The sequence below is a fragment of the Protopterus annectens genome, chromosome 9.part0 (assembly GCF_019279795.1).
Source record: "Protopterus annectens isolate FY-2018-M chromosome 9.part0, PAN1.0, whole genome shotgun sequence".
Classification (NCBI taxonomy): Eukaryota; Metazoa; Chordata; order Ceratodontiformes; family Protopteridae; genus Protopterus; species Protopterus annectens.
In genome coordinates, this window is record NC_056743.1 from 719,959,885 (window position 1) to 719,976,016 (window position 16,132).

The window sequence follows — 16,132 nt, forward strand, 5'->3', positions numbered from 1 at the left end:
AGTTCCCCCTCTGCTTGAGGATTTCAAGGATGTCAGAAAAGGAGACATCCTCAGAGGGGGACCGTGGGGACCCTTCCGACTCATCCAAGTCGGTATCAGATGTGATGGACTCAGGGGAGTCCACATGCTTCCTCTTATATGTCCTCTTTCAAGGGGGTTCACCTGATGGATCAGGGGAAACCCTCGGAAGAGGAGGATATTCCCAATGGGGAAATCTGAGGTGTTGGATCTCTATGGTCGGGAATGAGAGAGTGGGTAGAGACCGCAGCAGGCACTACAGTGGGAGGAGCTGATGGAGCTGACCGTGGAGCAGGCACTGGGGCCAGTATGCTCCTCATGACCTCGAAGGCACCCCTATCAGGCAGGACAGAGGGCTCCCACTCCGAAGAAATAGGAACCCCAGCCAGCACCGAGAGGGACGGCTCCGAAGCCGATGTCGGGGCTGAACTCACCAGCGCCGATGCTCCGAGAGGGAGAATGGGGTCGGACAAGGGTCCGATGCCACTCGCCCCCCTCGGTGCCGACGAGGAAGTCCAAGTGCCCGGATCCCTCCAAGGATGGAACCATGGAAGAGATCGGAGCAGATGACGGAGCTGAAGGGGGAGGTATCGGCTCCGATGTCTCGACGGTCACGGCTCCGAGGAGCTCCGGCTCCGAACTCAGGGGCAGCGTCAGAGGAGGAATCGTAGATGATATGGGTAAAGCCACTGTCTGTTGAGACGGGCTATGAAGCATTTGGGCCAGTGCCTGAGACTTTAGGAGTCTGCTAACCACCCTCTCGAGGTCATGATCCGAAAGCCTGGAAGACCGAGAGGAATGGCTCTGATGGCTCCGCTCCGAGAGCAAAGGCGATCTTGGAGCTGAGTGAATGGACTCCAGGGACCGAGACCTAGATCTCTTGTGGGTGGAAGATGGCACCGAGACTAGTGGTGCCGATGGAGCCAAAGACACGTCAGCTCCGGCCGGAGCCGACTCTGAAGATAGAGTCTTGGAGGCATTGGCTCCGGCCAGAGCCGATGCAGGAGACTGTGACATAGATGTATCGGCTCCAGCCGGAGCCGATCGTGACACAGTAGGTGAGCCACCAGCCGAAGGCTTGGAGCACAGAGCCGACGGTTTGGATGGCTTCGAAGGTTTCCCCAGCAAGGACTTAGTCGGGGAACCTTCGGGCTTTAATAAGCCCCTCAAAATTAACTTATTCCTGCGCTCCTGCAGGACTCTTGGACTGAACGCATGACAAACAGAACAAGAGTCCTGCAGGTGCAGGGGTCCCAGGCAATACACGCAAGAAGTGTGACCGTCTGTCAGCGACATTTTCTGACAGCACGAGTCACACTTCTTGAAGCCTGAGACTTTAATGTCTTTAGACATTAAGCTGTCAAGGGAAGAAAAATCTTCCTTGGAAAGTTAAACACACACACACAGTAACACACGAACAAAATTAAGGTTAACAAAACCAGACACACACCTAACTATCCCAAAAAAAGGGAACGGGAAAAAAACGGAAAGGGCCTAAGGCCTAACCTTAACAGGGGAGGGATATAACTTTTGGGATTAGAGATTAACAAAAAGGGAACCCAACGGAAGTGGTATACTAAGGAGGTCAACATTTTTACCAATCTTAAAAACATTGACAACATTTTGGTGAAACTAAAAAAAGCCCAATTAGAGATATCGTACTTTCAAGAATGTTTGAAACTTAAGATAGTCCCCAAAGGCCTTCGCCATCACCAATATCCAACTGGCCTGGTAGTTAATTCACAGTTTCACAAAGACCTTCTTGTACTTTTTGATCGGCAAGGCTTTGAGTTACTTAACTTAATGATCAAACATTATGCAACACTGGTTGAAGCTCTGAGCAGACAAGTGTCAGAACTCGATGAAACTATTAAATTGGACTCAGAGTTTGTTCGCTATAAATACGAATATAACAGGATTTTCTCTAGTATTGAGCAGTACCTTGGTAAACTGAAAAACAATAAAACTAGGAAAATTGATAGAGACTTGAAGGCTTACAAGGATGAGACAGCTTATCCTAAACCTCCACCAGCACAAGTTTGGCAGCCCCCAAAAAGGCATGTTAAACCTGTTCAACCCAATAATGGTGAACCATCTACAAATGTGAACTCTGCCCAGGCAGGTCGTACTCTGGACCCATCTGTTGACTGTTCTAATGCTCCATCTGATTCAGATTATGACCTATTAGATAACTCTTGTAACAACAATAACAAAAAAAACGGGCATTACAACCTAAGGTCCAATGACGCTAATTTTTTAGGGGCAAAGCCAAAACAACAGGCGGGTTTTTCCCACCAGAGGAACAAGCAGAAGCAGAGACAGTAGCGATCCATCAAGCCACCGCCAACAGTCCAATGAGAGACTGCTTTGAAGTTGACATTGTTACTGTACCAGGGTTTATTGATGGCCAATGTGATCTTTGTTTAACAACTGAGACAAATATATATAACATGTCTTCTGTTTGTAATGAAAGTACTGCCAACACTCCTGTTATACTCATGAACAAACAAGGTGATTTTAATGTATACAACTTTTCCACTGCAAATGTTACACCTGAACTAGTCGAGTTATTGTCCAAAGGGCACACTTACGTACCAGCTCAGAAAGCAGACCTGGTTAAAACAATTATTGACCTAAAATTATACGTTAGGAAGCTTAACTTGAATTTGTTGTTTGGGGGTTCTTATCCCCTTGACGACAATAACTTTAGGATCCCTAGTACTTACAACCCCCCACTCCACCCCCTTTTACAAATTTTTGAACTGGTTTGCGAATTAGACATTCGTCAAAATTTCAATAAAACACCACACCATTTAACATCGAGTGCTTACCTTAACAAAAAAGAAATGGAATGTCTTGACTGGATCAAATTTCAGGACATTAGATTCTGTAAACCAGACAAGGGAGGGGGTCTTGTTGTGTTTGACAAAGTTGACTATCAAGACAGGATGTTTAGCCTGTTGGATAGCCCTTCATATTCTACCAGCTCTCGTTCTGAAGTAAATAAAGCGTATACCATAATCAAAGACCACATAGAGGAAATGTTCATCGAGGGTAGGGTAACACAACACACATACAATTACTTATCAACTGCATACCCTCACTTCCTGTGTTTGTTTGGTATCCCTAAAATTCACAAGGATGTTCATAACCCACCCATGAGACCACTCGTAGATGGCCGTGGTTCCCCTACCTATCCATGTGCTAAAATCATTGATAATATTTTACAGAAATATTTGGTCAACTTTCCACAGATCTGCAAAGATTCTTGGTCATTTCTTGGTAAAATCAACAAGTTAGATTTCAACGCAAGGTACAATTTTCTTACTATTGACGTTAAAGATTTGTACACTTGCATTCCCCAAGACATAGCAGTCGACTGGGTAGAACAAGTGCTTAGATCTAATGGTAGTAGTGGGAATGAGTTGGTTCTGGTTCACGAATTGTTGGACCTAGTTTTGTCTAACAACTTTTTTACATTTGATAACAACTTTTACGTGCAAAAAACTGGAGTAGCCATGGGCTCCCCTTGTGGAGCCAGTGTTGCCAGTCTAGTTATGGCACAATGGGAACATGACCACATGTCCACTAACTGTCCATTTAAAGACCAGGTGATTTTTTACACCCGTTATTTGGACGACATTTTTATCCTTTTGGATGGTGACCTACCCATGAGTGAAGCGTTAGTGGACTACTTCAATTCAACTACACAGTTTTTGAAATTTACTGCTAGTTTCCATACTGAGGCTATCCCGTACTTGGACATTTTACTTTCTAAAGATACTAGCTTTCACAAATATACAGCTAATATATATAGGAAAGTAACGTACTCCAACTCATTCCTGCACTACACAAGTTGTCATCCTTTTCATCAGAAGCGGGCAATCGTCAAAGGTCAGTTAGTGAGGGCAGCCCGCATTATTACACTGGATAGTGACTTTGCCAATGAATGTGGACACCTAAGAAATATGTTCTTACATCGGGGTTACCCACATGAAATGTTAGACGCTATTATAGAAGAAGTGTCATCCAGGCATCACCGTCATTTTTATAAACCAATCTTAAACAGAGAACTGGTTCTTATGAATGACACTGAATCCTCGAACACAGACTTAGTGAATGTCCACAAAAGTAAGCATCCTTCTGAATGTTCCGGTGTCACATTCATAATAACATACAGTCTCAATAGTAGTGACTGTGTTCAGGCACTACGTAAAAATTGGGACTTACTCGAAAAGGATAACACAGTACACCAAAAACTTGGCAATCACCCATTGGTTGTTTATAGAAGGGCAAAAAATCTCAAAGCCCTCCTTGAACGACACAACATTAAAAAAACAATGACAGCTGGCATGTTTAAATGCCAGATGTGTAATTTTTGTCAATACATCTTGGAATCCAATAGATTTAAAGTTTACGATTACGAATATAAGTTGAACTTAAGAGCCAACTGTAATTCAAGAATGGTGATCTATTTAGCTATGTGCCAAACCTGTACAGCTTTCTACGTGGGCAAAACAGAACGACGCCTACGTGACCGCATTTATGAACATACTTATGCGATCAGGAAGCAGAAACTTGATAACGCACTAGCAAAACATATTTCAGTTCATCCCAACCATATGTTTAAATTTCTGATTATTGACCAAATCACACAAGACTTTAGGGGTGCTCCTCTCCCACTTAAGTTAGAAGAGCGAGAGCTGTTTTGGCAAATCAGACTCAACGCATATAGTTCACCAGGTCTGAATGAGAACTGTTCTTTAAGTAGTGTTCTTAAACTTAGGAGCCTCAACAGGTAGGCTGTGTTAGGTTATTTTCCACACTAGCATGATTCAGTTATTCTAATGCTCTTGAGCACCTTGGTTTAGTGACTTTATGTGTATTTTTTGCTGAGAATTTGAAGTTTTATTTTGGTATATTACTTATTACCAATTATGTTTTTCACACCAGATGTGCTTCAACATACACAGTTTAGTGTACCAATACAGGTATTAGTATAAATTCAGTTTTATAAATGCCAGTGGAGTTTTTATGCACTTGTTATTATCACTTTTTTGCCTCACTAGCATAGTAGTAGGCTAGATATATACATTTTTTATAGATAACGCTAGTTGTATTTTTAATCTGACTATTTGGACTTTTAGCTTTCACTTTAAAAGCAGTTTGTAGTCTAGTTGTGTTCTTAAATAGGGCGTGTTTTGTAAGTCGGCTTTCACTTTAAGTAGTTAATTGACTTTGTAAGCATCAGCCCAGAGAGTATTTAAACTGTGACTTTTTGTTTTACTTGATCTGAAGAAGTTTGTTTACTGGAATAAACGAAAAGCGCTTAATCATTTTGTTTTGTGCTACTGTGTGGTTTCTTCTCCAATTTTGTTTTTCAGTATACTAAGGAGGTTAAGATGCTAGTCTATTTTTAAAATAAAGAGGAAAAATCCTAAGAAAAGAGTAGAAAAATTTGAAATTTTTCACTGACCTGTGGAGCCGGTAAAAAAAGCACTTGCTAGCGAAAGCGGCGAACGAGATCTGGGTAGATGGCGCCTAGCATCATGGGATATAGGGTTGCCTCAAGCCGGTAAAATTAGCTCTCGAGCTTTAGTATAGGCCGAGTTGGAGCCAAGGATCAGCTCCGAACCCATCCAGCAAGAATGAAGGCGAGATTGACAACTTAACATTTATTTTTATTTTGAAGTATGAAACCCTGATTCCTAGGGGTCTGAATACAGATTGTTGCTGGAGAAGTATTGTTTAAAATACTGCTTGAGATGTATTCTTATTAACTTTTAATTATTTTAATGATTTAATTGTTTAATTGTTTGATTGGTGATTGATGGAAGTAGCTGGTGCTATATAAAATGTTTTGTAAATGTGATGTGTTACTCCTTGAAGGCTTACTGTGGCTGAGGTGCTAGAGAATAAAGTTTTTTACTGGCTTAGTTGTTTCGTTTTGTACCTTCCATGCAAAGTCTACATGCCCTCCCAGTGTGGGTTTTCTCTGTGTACTCTGGTTTCCTCCAACATTCTAAAAACTTCTGGTAGGTAGATTGGCACCTTCTAAATTGCCTGTATTTGTATGTGCATGTATGTGCGATGTGAAAGAAAGGCTTGGCAATCTACTTCCATTTCTACCTCTTGCCTAATAAACTCCATAGATGGTGGTAACTGTTCATGAGGTTGCTATAGAAGTCTACTGTTACTTATAAACATGGATAGAATGCTATGTATACTTATTTCTCATTTGGCCTCTAGATTTTTTTTCCCCACAAGTAATTTGAAAGCATATTAACTAGGCCATACATTTTGAGATAAAGGTTTATATAAATGGTTACATTTTGAAAGAAAAGTACATTTATTAAAGCATGCAATTGTACCCAGTTTATATGAATTGTTTAAAGCTTATATGATTTTACACAGAGAGGGGTATTAAATAATGTATTATAGCCATTGATGTCAGGTTACAAAATATTTATATACTGGGGAAAATCCAGGCTGCTGAAGTTTTTTTTAAACTAACTCAGGTTTCATGGAGATGGATTGGTATATTTCTATTTCTCTAACATATGAATATTATTTTTTTTAACTTGTTGAGATTTCAAACACTCACAAGGATACTAAATACACCATGAACATTAAGACTAAGTTTTCTGTTTATTAATAGTAGTGAAGGAGAAGTTTATATTTTTTATGATATAGTGCATTTTCATGGTTTAGGAATTATTAGGGGTACCTCTTTATTGAAGTATTGGTTGACCTGATGTATATTACTTGTATTTCAACAATGTCCAGGTTTCTGTGCCATACTTAAGTACTAGTCACACTACAGGTTATACACCTTACCTTTCAGATTTTTTGGCATTCTTCTATCAATCACAACACATGACTGTGCCAATTGCCTGCAGATCCTCTAATTCTAGCGCTGACCCCCTCATTCAGTCTTCCTCTCTCCTCAACTTCCCCTCCCACATATTTGAAGCTGATAACCTGTTGGATTACTTCCCCTTCTATCTCAGTTTTAAGCTTCCTCTGATTTCCTCCATTTGCTGCTATGATAACTATCTTATCTGTACTCAGATTCATCCTTTGTGCCTTTGGTTTTGCATTCCATTACCTATCATTTGCTGAACTTCTTCTTCAGAGTTTGCATGTAAAGCTACGTCATCTACATACACATCAGCTTTGTTGATTTCTCCCCTCTGACCTGTTTGCTAATGTAGTCCATCACCACTATGAACAACTTGAGACTCGTAGCTCAACCCTGATGCACACCAACCCCAATGAGAACCCCTCTGTTAGTCCAAACACTGTTCATACATGTGTCAGTGGGTCCTTGTACATAGCCTACACTAATTGTATCAAAATGTCTAGGACTTCAAAGCCTAGGAGAGCTGCCAAAGTCCAAATAGTCGACTTAGTCCTAGTGAGATGTACACCTCACCAGGTATGGGTACTCCCATAATGAATACTGATTGATTACATCAGGTAGAACATGCCTTATAATGAGTATATAAACATATACACATCTCAAGAAAGTTGACGTGTGGCAATGTACCCCTATGGGCTATGCCAAGAGGGATCAGGGAGACTATTTGCATTGGCACTGTAATTCTGACAAGGCATACTTTTACTATGTTGGCACAAAGATTAAGGTGTTTACCTCATACACACAAGGTACGGGGTTTGATTCTCACCTCTGGAGAGGAAATTTCTAGGTTTAAAATGGCTCACAATGGCAGCTAGTGTAATACTTACCTATACAGTTATTATGAACCATTGAGATCTTGTAGAGAAGTCCAACAGTTAAGAGTTGAGGTGTGCTCCGCTGCTAGCTGTCATGCAAAGTTATTATTTCCCTATCCTGTCATTTTGTTTATTGGACTCTAGGTATTATAGAACCCACAGTCTCAGTTACTTCTTTGTAACAGCAACAGTTATTGTCATTTAATAACTTAGTTTTTGTTTTTGGCAGAAGATTACTAAAGACATTTCCAAGGATATGCATTATGTTCATAGACTCGAGGGTTCCTGTAGATTTAAGGACTCCAGTTATTTTTGATTAACTTTGGTCAATTGTCTTATCTCGTTAGAACATCTATTTATAAACATTTTGCATGTATTCTGATTGCCCTGTATATATGTTCAAAATTTTAGTTTCTAATGGTCTTCTTCCTAGTTCCTGAATAAAGGTGTTTTCAAAAAAGCTTGACACGAGAACTATTACTAAAGCCATTGTTCCATTTGCTTTTTGCAGAAGTCTTCCATTCCTGAGAGCCATTACTAAAAACTAGCGTCTTTCTATAAAACAACATCTTAATGTCACCTTGTCTACTTTCTCATGACATCAGTTGGCAAGTTCACCTACTCTGCATGATACTACAACACCATTCTATATGGCCTAGAACTGGATACTAATAAACTGCCCTGGCAGACTCTCTAGTCTTCAAGTTTTTTTTTTTTTTTTTAAATAATACAAAATTTTATTAACAAAGATATAGATATTTAAAATTAACCTGTAGAATAAGTGCAGTCTGCATGCATGGTGCATTGGCTTTGTTCTGGAGGTACTGGACAATGCAATATTTCAGCAAAAATAAACGATCTGTTACTTTACAACATCAGAAAGATGAAGAGTATCTTGTCCAAATGCAGGAAATGGAATTCGTATCATAATCGCCTAGAAATTTATCTACTTTTGGCTTATGCAAAGCTTTCCATTCCTGAGATTATTCTTCTTCTCCACTGTGTCCATATTCTGTTCCCTAACTTTTTATTGTCCTTCTCACCTTTTGTGCCCTAAGATTCTCCACCAGGCCTACCACTTCTCTTATATTGGGCTTACACATCTCTTTCACTTGCTAATGATTGCCTTTGTCACTATAAGAAGTACGATCCATACAGAACATTTAACATTCTATGAATAGGGTTGGGAATCCATAGTCATCAGGAAGACTGTAGTAACCACTGCCTTGTTATAATTTCTCTTTCTGCTAAAATATCTAGACTTACTTGTGCCACAAACAGCTTTAGGTCTTTCATTAAAAACTACCACTACTTTCTTCTTATAGAATTGGCATAATGTAGTTGGTGCCATATTCTGTCTTAATCTAGGACACTGTCCTGGCATAGTGCTTAAACTTTCTTCTTTGGAAGCATTTCCATGGATGCTAAATAGATTAGGAATTAGTCTACACCTTAGATCAGGTTTGATTTAAGAGGTCTTTTCAGAACTAGAAGCAATGCTGGGAAGTGTCACAAAGCAGAAGTGGCAAATAGGTTCATAGGTTCATAGATTAGTACTAAGCTAACTGCCCTTGTGAGACATTTTAAGCTTAGCCAATTATCCCCTGTGAGATTCAAACCCTGCACCTTGCATTTGTAAGGCAAACACCTTAACCATTAGGCCACCCTCCCACTCTAAAGCCAAAACTACTTATCTTAAAGGTAATTAATTGTCCCAAATCAACAACCCATGAATTTTCTGATCTCTCACTACCTCACCGAGGATAATAGGCCCAATTACCCTAAAATTAAATAGATTGTATTATTTTGACCATCAGTTCACAGCATGAGGCATTTCTCAACAGCCCAAGTGCAAGACTTCTGTTTATTTCGGCTTCTTATCTTTCACATCTGAGCACAGTTCTCTATCAATTACATTTATTTCCTCTTGAGATACCAGCATGCTTGCTTCTCAGCTCCTCAGCCAGAAATTGATTACTTCCTTAAACGTATTTGTGTATGTGATATATTAATTTCTGTTCATCTCAAGCATATCTTCAATCCCCTCTCTCTGTCACTTGTGATATCTCTCTCTTTCAAAAACAATAATTATTCTTCTGTCTAGTCCTAGCACATAAAAGTCAACTGACAGTGTCCAGGGGAATATAAGTGCTGGAAAAACTTTGCAAAGGAGGTTTTTGCACAGCGCATAAATATTATCTTGAATCCTATAGCTTATTACCTAGCATTTAACAGGAATTATCATTACAGCATAGGGACGTCTCCTGGCATTTCTGCAGTTACATCCTACTGATACCTCTAAGCAGCAAATATTCTTTGTTCATATTTACATTAAGAATTCCAAAACCATGCTACATCTAAGTTATTAGAAGATTTCATCATAAAGCTCACACTATGGCAAACACAACTGTACTGATAATTGACATCTGTCTAGTGAAGATAGAGACACATTGCATTATAATAATTCTTGTATTTCTCCAAATATCTCAACAATCAAGTGACGTAGAGAGAACTGCTTAATATCCTTTGAAATCTCAAAGCTGGATGAAGAAAATGCTGCCAGCAGTATGTGATTTGCCTGAATGGTTACTGAGGTATTAGAAGCCGCTGATACAATATTACATACTTCCTATCTACTGTGATTATTGCAGGTTATAAAAATCCAGTTTAAGACGTGGAATTGAATGAATGCAACTAATATAAAGTTTACTTGGTGCTAAATAGTTTGCCATTTATAGTTTTCTAGGAACAGATATGGTTCTAGAGATACTAGCATTTAATTGAACTATGAGGTGAAAAAGGCTCAGCCCATGCCTACCAGAAGTTGGATTGCAAATTCAAAAGAGCTCCATTGGAGGGAATGAATTAAGGGTCAATGTACTCTCTTCCTTTACAAATACCATTTACAACTATATAACCAATAGGGAAGTAATGGGCCATCTTTGTTGATTTTTTTTCAGTTTTTAATTCTGTTGTCCATCCACTTTCTCTTTGGGACCTGAAGTGTCATTGTCTGGCTGATACTAAATATAAGAGAGTTTTTAAATATTTTAGCACTAGAATATCTATGGTTCTTGTCAACACGTCTTTTTCCATTCCCTTCAGTATATCAGAAATAGTGTTCGAAAGGGCTGTAATTAGGCCACCTAGTCTTTGAAATCGTTACCAACACCTTGTAAGAACAGACAAATGTAAGTGCTTCTTTATGCTAATTACCTGGCAAGCTATATTTGCATCAGTAACCAAAACTTTTTTGTGCCTACGTAGCTCAGTGGACCTATCCTTGGCGTATCCCTACCTCCATTGCAGATGTCTACACTTAAAATACTATTTTGTATTCATCTAAATGTGGTAGCAAGACATTTTCACAACTTGCCTCAGAATTTTGGAATTTTTATTTGCAATGATAAGATCACTTCCTTCCCAACAAGCTGTTCAGCCTGTACTCAAGAAATCCTTTACTGCACAGATAGGTAGCAAACACTAAACACTAAAGAGAAGCAACTTAGCCTGACATCTGCCTTATTACTACTTGTTAACACAAAAATTAAGATTTATATCCAACCCAGATTTAATTGTCCCTCCAAGTCTACATCTTCCGCCACTATGCCATTGATAATAACCTTCAGCAAGGGAGCCCAATCTTTCTAGCTGATAGCAGATTTTCATAAACTCTAGCATGGATACTGTTTCAGTTTTGGGAGCTGTGCTGTTTGTTACATTGTATAAATTGACCTTAGAATGTTTTATGCATTATTTGTATTTTCATGTTTCTGTTCCTCTTTATTACATGACTGTTAGTTTTGTATGTTTTAAATAGCATGCATACCAGAAGTAAGTGTAAAGCTGAAAGTGAGTAATCTAATCAACTTACCTGCTTAAATAAATACATAAATCAATACCCATGATATAGAACTAGAGATTGGTTGTTTGAACTAATAGTTTCTAAGAAATGATTTTTCCCACTACAGTTAATGAATATGTTTATGGTTCTGAAAGATAAATAGTCCCTGATGACTATAAGAGCATTTTTTGTCTTGTGAGCTATTGCACAATATTGATACTTATAAGCTCAGTAAGAGATTTTAAAAACATTAAAATAAGGAAACTAACCTTTTAAAGTCATTCTTAAGTACAAAGGATTATGGAAGCTAAAAAGAAACCTTTGAAAGCCTTCCTTTTGCAAAAACATTTACATAAATTAAGACATTAATGTTTAGACATAAGGGCAGGGATAATTATATGGCTAATGGATCTATTTCCTGACTATTACAGTAGACTTAGTAAGAAATGCGAGCAAATTGTGACTTATGCTAAGCCAACATTCTTGAATACAATACAACTACAGCAGCTAGTATGAGAAACTCCAGGAAAGAAATAAATCTTCACATTGCGAAAACAAAAAAATAAACACCACCTTACAACTTACGCATAATGGAATACTGACTTCAGAAACTCACATTATGATGCAATTATTTGTCAGCGACCTTTCAGACCCAAATCAATCCAGTGGCTATAGTTAATAATGAACTCTTTACTCCTTCCACTAAATCAGTTTGAAATCTAAGATCTCCTAAATATTTTCATACCTTCTAGAAGCCAGAAGCCAGGCTTTTGGATACTGGCCAAGACCTTTTCTACCACCATAATGCCTTTTATAAGCAATGTCAGACTGATAAACCTCCCACTTCCTGGACACCTTACTCCCCCTACGGAGTGTAGACATCTGTGTAGAAACATAGTCAATGTTTAAAGTTACGGGCAGAACCCAAGCAATGCGAGGTTATAATTCCTTTCACACCTTTAAACCAGCTACTGCACAGGTGAGAACTAAAGCTGGAGGAGTCTCAGTCTATATAAAAACCAACCTCACATCCAGTCTAGTTATGACCCACTGCAACTCACCATATATAGGGTCTCATACCATATCCTTGCAACCTATAGGTCCCCCTCCATGTCCCAGGAAACTCATACTACCTGTCTCAATGTACTAGAGTCCCTCACAGTTCAACCCAATACGATATTCATGGGGAAGCTCAACTAGCCCTCTACAGATTGGGAATCCTACACCACTTCTAATTCACAAGCCCAGCGATTCCTAAACTTTGTTAATACCAGCATCCTGGAACAGTTGGTCCATTCTTCTTACCAGGTGTACAAACATCCTTGACCTTGTACTCATGAACATGGGGGGGGGGGCAATGTAATGTCTTCACTCATCAGATCTGACCATAAGGCAGTATTGCTTGAAATAAAAATTAAATCCATGGATCCAGCAAAACAACTGGCTAACCTCTCTCCACTAAGTGGCATCTTGGCTAAATTTTAAGTACCCCCAAAAGCAGTAAACACCATAGCATAGCATATGCTAAGCTATTTACAAAATCACTGTACAGCGATACAGAATGAGCTGTGCCCACTCATATTAAGAATAAGACAAACTCAGAAGACAAGCCACCATGGTGGAATCACAATATCAATCGGTTATACAACAAAAGAAAAAAAAATCTTGGCCAAGCATAGGAAGAACAAAGCCATACATACCAAAAGCCCGATGACCAATCTAAACAGGCAGCTAATAGGGTTAATTAACACTTTAAAGGCTAAATTTGAAGAAAAAATAGTTTATAAGACAAAATACTGCTGCCAAACTTTCTACAGCTATGTTTGTAACCTTAGGGGAAATGTACAACAATGCACAGAACTTATTATAAATGGCATCACCCACAATGAGCCAGAGGCCATTGCCAAACTTTTGGTTGACAGGTTCAGCTAAAATTTTTCCTCCCACTCCCCCCAATAGTCCATACAAAATACCACATACCACAATCCCTAACTATTACTAGGGAACAGGTATTCAATGCACTTTCCAAGGCCAAAAACACTGTATCGATGGGCTCTGAAAACATCCTTGAATGTTTAATAAATAGCATGAAACATTGTCTCTCTGGTCCACTTGAATCACTTTTTAACCAGAGCCTACAGTCAGGTTTTGTGCTCAAGGAATGGAAGATAGCTACAGTCATTCTCCTGCACAAAGGAAGTCAACCACTAATTTGGATAACTACATGCCCATAAGTCTTAACAGCCTCATATGTAAGGCCATGGAAATAATCATCACGTAAATGATACATGAGGACATAGATAACCTGCAAATGCTGAACCCATTACAGTTGAACTTTGTTAAAGGAAGGTCATACCTGGTGGACTTTTTTTGAGTGGGTCACAAAGCACTGGATGAAGGTAAGACTGTGCACACAGCTTACCTCAATCTGGCCAAGGCTTTTGATACAATACCCTGCTCAAACATTACAGAGAAGCTTACTAATTTAGGTATAAACCCTTTTATCACCCTCTGGATAGTCAACTGTCTCACTGATAGGACCTAGGAAGTCAAAATAGTTGAGGCTACCTCCAACAAGAGGCCAGTCACTACTAGAGTCCCCCAGGGCTCAGTACTGGGCCTCCCCTTTTTGGCATCTATTTCTCAGAAATGGAAGCAAATGCTGAAGGTTTACGGCTGACTAAGTCTGCAGATGATTGCAAGCTGGGAGTTATCATTGACTCCCCTGCAGACACTAGCATTCTTCAAGGTCTATCTCTGAATATCAAATAGTACCAAAGACATGATCTTAAACTTAATACTAAAAAAGTAAAGACAGCTGAAAGTCCACAACAGTTGTCTTCATTACACATCAAAGCTTTCGAGTAAAACTCTTCATCAGTATCTAAAAACATACAGTCTTTCCAACTTTAAATACCTAATAGCAGCCAATTAAATATCACGTGTTCTAAGCTTATTAAAGCTATTAAAGTGCCCACATAAAAATATATATGCTTAACTAAAATGTATCTTATTTAATAATACGTGCTTCTCATATAAAATAAAATACAAAGCATAAACACATAAAACATAGAACAATTTTTTCCCTGTTATTAACTGTTATTATGCCTGTCTTTCAGTATGGGTTTTATGCTCACAGTGCTATTCAGACCTGGGGAATGGTCAGCCTTAAAATAGTTTATCCATCTATACTCATTTATTTCTGTTTTATTCACCATATCTCCACCGTTTTTATTCCTAGACATTACCTGTAGTATTCTGAATTTAAATTTGTGCTCTACACCCTTATTCTCTATATGTTTTGCTAGAGCATTGGTTAAAACTTTCCTTTTCATATCTGACATATGTGCGCTGATTCTATCCTTAAGTCTCTTGTTAGTTTTACCAATATAGAAAGTTGTGCATGCTATACAGTGTGCAAAATAAATCACATTTTCTGAAATACAAGTTCCCCTTGTGTTAAATGTAAAGTTTTCTCCATTAATGGGGTGCTTAAACAATTCTGCACTTATATCTATACAGTACACACAATTACAACATGGAATTGTCCCAGTCTTCCCATGATGTTCCACAACTTTTTTACTATTCACTTCTTTAAAACATAACTGTTGTCGCAGATTCTTTTCTCTTTTGTATGTGAAGCTCGGCTTCTCTCCTATAATCTTACTAATCTCCTGGTTAGAGGCCAATATTACCCAGTTTCTTTTAACTATATAATTTATCAGATCAGTATGTCTATTATATGTTGTAATATAATTTATACTTCTTCTGTCTTTCATAGTATTTCTACCATTAGTATTAATTGCAGCTTTTTCAGTTTGTACACTAGTAAAATATGGTTTAGCTATATCATTTCTTAAAGTTCTTACCATATTCTTAGACCTGTCCATTAACTTCACATCATAATCTTTATTTAAAAATCTGATGCCATTATTTCCATTTGGTTGACAAATGTGTCATCTTTTGACTTAACCTACTGGCTCGCATAAACTGGCTCTTAATAACACCCTTAAACACATGATGTGGGTGCATGCTTTGATAGCGAACATACTTTGCTGCTTGTATTGGCTTCTTATATATATAGCTGTACTCATTACATCATTTTCCTTAGAGATGGTTACATCCAAAAAGTTAATTATATTTGGTGAACTATTAACATCAAATCTCAAAAATGTAGTTGTTGAATGCAAGTATGCTTCAAAACTATGTAGCTCATCTAATGACCCTGTCCACAAAAGAAAGGTGTCATCTACAAATCGCTTATAAAAAGCTATATTTTTATGCCTAAATTCAGCTGTGGTTCCATTATAAATATGTTCTTCCTCCCATTTTGCTAGCACAAGGTTTGCATAGGTATTAGCAATGAGCGTACCCATTGCTACCCCTTGTCTCTGATGGTAACATTCTTCATTAAAACTAAAGATGTTAATTTCTAAAACACATTCTATTAATGAACAGAATAATTCTACCTTACTAGCATCAAATGTACCATGTTCATAAATATAATGTCTTACAAACTCAGTTCCTTCATTA

At 38.4% G+C, this 16,132-nt stretch overlaps 1 pseudogene; it reads left to right on the forward strand.

Annotated features, from left to right (window-relative positions):
- Positions 1 to 868: 868 nt before the first annotated feature.
- Positions 869 to 16,132, forward strand: part of LOC122810580 — a 142,087-nt pseudogene continuing 126,823 nt past the window's right edge.